We start from the raw sequence: 5,014 nt of genomic DNA, 5'->3' as shown, positions 1-5,014 counted from the left end.
CTCTGCCAGGAAACTGAAAATGGGTCGTGGATGGGTGTTCCAGCACGACAATGACCCAAAACATACAGCAAAGGCAACAAAGGAGTGGCTCAAGAAGAAGCACATTAAGGTCATGGAGTGGCCTAGTCAGTCTCCGGACCTTAATCCAATAGAAAACCTATGGAGGGAGCTCAAGCTCAGAGTTGCACAGAGACAGACTCGAAACCTTAGGGATTTAGAGATGATCTGCAAAGAGGAGTGGACCAACATTCCTCCTAAAATGTGCGCAAACTTGGTCATCAATTACAAGAAACGTTTGGCCTCTGTGCTTGCAAACAAGGGTTTTTCCACTAAGTATTAAGTCTTTTTTTGTTAGAGGGTTCAAAAACTTATTTCACTCAATGAAATGCAAATCAGTTGCTATCTTTTATTTAAAGTTATTTTTTCGATTTTCCTTTTGATGTGCTATCTGCCACTGTTAAAATAAACCTACCATTGAAATGATACTGTTCTGAGACTTTTCATTTCTTTGTCATTGGACAAACTTACAAAATCAGTGAGGGGTCAAATAATTATTTCCTCCACTGTATATATATATATAAAGACTGAATGGAGCACACCCTATTGTAGTTCAAATGCTCTGGGTACTGGCAAAAACAAGGAAATATATAGGCAGAGAGCCGCACACACAGGGACTTTGCAATAAGTGAAAAATGTATTGAAAAAAATCCAACGTTTCGAGCACTAACAGTGCTCTTCCTCAGGGACAAACCTGAGGAAGAGCACTGTTAGTGCTCGAAACGTTGGATTTTTTTCAATAAATTTTTCACTTATTGCAAAGTCCCTATGTGTGCGGCTCTCTGCCTTTATATATATATATATATATATATATATATATATATATATATATATATATATATATATATAAATATTGTAATAAAGTCACTATCAGGATACCTGGGAAGGTCCAGGATGGAGCTTATATATCTCCCAGGTTCCTAACAGAGTAGTTCTGGGACTGCTAGTCCGGCCTGGGTGTTGTGGGTCTACCTGAGGCATCTCAGCTGGCTAATTAAAAGGCAGCTTGCTTTGCTTTTATTTTTTTCCCTGTGTGGGAGACAGGCTTTAGGCCTACTCCTGGTTAGTTAGGACAACTGACCTGTGTTAGTTAAGTGGCAAGGATTTTATTTTGAACTGTTTTTGTTACAATAAGTGAAAATAAACTACCTAAAAGATACTACCCTCTCATAAGTTGTAATTGTGCCACGGGATTGTACCCCCACGTATGTCACAGCCCTTAGGGACGCTACTGAGACCAAGCTAAAATGGCAGCTGCTATCTTAAACAAACAGAGGGAGCTTCTAGGGCTCTTTACTCAGGTATGGTAAAGCTGTCTGCAGAATAAATAGTGTTCTAGGTGGCACTAATGTGGCAAATCTATTGCCAGTAAAATGCCAAAATGCCTTTCCTTCTCATTTAATGTTTGTGATTAGAATTTCCAATGGTATATGGTAGGCACTGATGTGGGTAGGGTTTATAGTTAAGCCAAATAAATGTGCTAAATACCTAAAAAGCCCATTATCTTGGGTACAAGAAGCCCATTATCTTTGGCACACCATTGGTAAAGGGGTCCTAAAACCTCAGGTAAATATGATAGAGGCAATCCAATGCTGTCTGCAACCTGCATCCAAGAAACCTGCATTCAAGTCAGAGCACTTCTGTGTATTATAAGATATTCCAGGAGGTTTAGCTCACATTTTGTCTCTGTTGCTGCACCTTTGACTGACTTAAAGGGTAACAAATCCATAATGGTCAAATGGAATCCTGAAGCTGAAAAACATTCCAGAAGTTCAAAACAGGTTGACCTGTATTAATGAAATGACTTTGTAGTACAGAACAGATGCCTCTGATGTGGGTTTAGGGGCTTCACTGTTAAATGTAATGATTAGGAATAATACCCAGTTGTGTTCTTGAGCAGAAAACCTACCCTGCGAAATACTACAGCATTGTATAGAGGGAGTCTCTAGCTATCAAATGGGCCTTCAAAAGTAAGGCTGATGCCACACGTGGCGTTTTTACGCTGCGTATTTTCTAATTCTCTCAGCGGCTGAAAAACACCCGATATCATCATCCATAGAAATAACTTGAAAAGACTCGAAGCAAACCACACAATGCGGAAATACGCTAGAAAACGCCTTAGCACGGATTTTTCAAGCGTTGGCCGAAATACGCCAGTATTTGCACAGCAACCTATTCCTATGTATACACAAAGGCAGCTGCCAGACCTAGCGGAAATATGCAGCGTTTTTTTACTATTTTCCACTATTAGCGCCATGGAAACAGGATTTGCTACGTCACCAGTACTAGGCTGAAAAACGCCATAGTCAGGGGCTGTGTGGCTTGTGCAGCGTTTTGAGGCTGAGAAAAAAACGCAGCGTAAAAATGCCACGTGTGGCATCAGCCTTAATGATCTATTTGGATCACCATGCTAAGCTCACAGAGCTTGCCCCACTCACTTATATGACCCAAGCTAGACAGGAAATTTGTCTTTTTTTAGTTATTTCACTTTTTGTTCAGCAGCTCTCCAGTTTGGAGTTTCAGCAGCTACCTGGTTGCTAGGGTCCAAAATTACAATAGCAACCAGGGAACAATTTAAACAAGAGGCTGGTATATGAATAGGAGATGACCACAATAGAAAAACAAATTATAAAAAGTAACAATAACAAATAATACAATAATAAAAAAAGTTTTTGGCTACTGGGGTAGTAGTTCAAAAACTATAAAAAACAAAAATAAATAATGAAGACCAATTGAAAAGTCCCTAAGAATAGGCCATTCCATAACAGCCTAAGAGTTGACCAAAAGATGAACAACCACTTTAAGAAGCACAGACTCCATATTAAGTTTTAGAGACAGTTGAGGAGAAAAGGCATGGGACTTGTAAGCTGGATGAAACATTGTTTACCTTAAATCAAAGAATCACTCAGAGACCAGAGCTGGGTGGAAGATAATGGCCGCAGCTTGTTTATTATATATCACAAAATATAAATGTAAATGAAACCAAGCACGCCAGAATAACAACTCTTCTAGCTGCCTTATGTTTAAATCTTTTTCACTCCGCCTTGTTGCCAGGCCAGGAGCATCTCAAATTTGTTTAAATTCTCCCATTAGTTTAAACCAATGAAACACCTCCAAGCTGCGACAATAACACATTTTTTTTTTTTTTTTTTTTTTATAAATAACAATTAATGACTTACAATCAGTATGAGAAAAAACCTGAAAAGAGGGAAGGGTGGGTGGGTGGGAACGTCTTGAGACCGTTCCTGAAGAAAGGTGAGCCTTGCCCGTGAGCTTGCAATTTATACCCCACTATCATACACATGTGACCCATTTTAGCCAATCTATTAGTTTGCCCCTTTACCTGCCAAGGTCACCTGCCCAGCTGTTGCCTAATTTAACAAAACCCCCATTACCAACCAGGTGTGTTAGCGTTAACCCCTTCACTGCTGTTCCCCCAGCTACAGTCCCATGTTACTTACAGCCCTAAAATTAGGCCTTCCATTTGCAAGAATTAAATATCTGTACTTGGTATGGAACAACTGGCCATAATAAAGTAAGCACAGAGCAGTTCCTATATATGCAGTGTGCCAGGGAATCAGTCTGTTCTGGTTTCAGAGGAAAGAGCTTAGACAAAGGGTGCCCATATCCTAACTACATAGCATACACCTATTCCCTAAATACCTAAATACAAAATAATTTGCCCAACTTCCAAGGTAATGGGTCAGATTATATTCAGCGACAAAACTTTTTCTCACTAAACTGATTCTGGCCCAATGTGTATTAAACAAACATGTCCCTCCTGTAATAAACATTCATTCTGAACTGACTCCATAAGAGATACTATATTAGGGATTTATGAGCCCATTTGATAGACAAACACACTACTACTATTGATGTCTTACTATGATGCATTTACTGCTACCAGGAGTAAGTACATTCCTGCTAAGCACTTATGGGACAGAACAGCACTAGCGCCACATCTAAAGCAACTGCCTGCTCTATGACTTCTCCCTTCAAGTTATGTGTGACCAAAACTGGGTATTTATACAGTCATGGGCAGGGAACTCTGAGTATCACTCATGTATTATAAGGGATAATGTACCCCCTACTGTAAATGATAAGGATATTAGCAGTCACTGAGGGGTTCAGTGCCCATATAAAGGCACAAGGCTGCAGGCTGAGTTATACAGGGAACTCTGAGTATCACTCATGTATTATAAGGGATAATGTACCCCCTACTGTAAATGATAAGGATATTAGCAGTCACTGAGGGGTTCTGTGCCCATATAAAGGCACAAGGCTGCAGGCTGAGTTATACAGGGAACTCTGAGTATCACTCATGTATTATAAGGGATAATGTACCCCCTACTGTAAATGATAAGGATATTAGCAGTCACTGAGGGGTTCTGTGCCCATATAAAGGCACAAGGCTGCAGGCTGAGTTATACAGGGAACTCTGAGTATCACTCATGTATTATAAGGGATAATGTACCCCCTACTGTAAATGATAAGGATATTAGCAGTCACTGAGGGGTTCTGTGCCCATATAAAGGCACAAGGCTGAACGCTGAGTGTTTTTATACAGGTCATGAGACAGGAAGACAAAGCTTTCTGTGAGTCAGGTGACACATCTATAACTACCAATTTAAACTGATCGCATCAATATGCACCATTTATAGGGATATAAATTTAAGATGGTGATTTACCAACATTTTGATTCAAAAAATGATGATTCAAAAACTCACATGTGCAAATGTGTGAATGTAAATACTCGCCATCTTAAAGCTCGCGAGTTTCTATAGAGGTTTGTAAACCCCCCAAAATTCAAGTTTTTATCCAAATGAGTTTTCGTTACAGTAGGTATCACGTTTTCTCTTCTGTTATTGTCTCTGTTTACATAAATATACTTTTTTCTTTCTGCCCAGCAACAATGACTGAGCTAGAGTGTATTTTCCTATTGGAGGGGACTGAAATG

This window comes from Xenopus tropicalis, chromosome 8 (genome assembly GCF_000004195.4).
Source record: "Xenopus tropicalis strain Nigerian chromosome 8, UCB_Xtro_10.0, whole genome shotgun sequence".
Classification (NCBI taxonomy): domain Eukaryota; kingdom Metazoa; phylum Chordata; class Amphibia; order Anura; family Pipidae; genus Xenopus; species Xenopus tropicalis.
The sequence above is the reverse complement of the archived record's forward strand: the minus strand, read 5'-3'. Positions refer to the sequence as shown.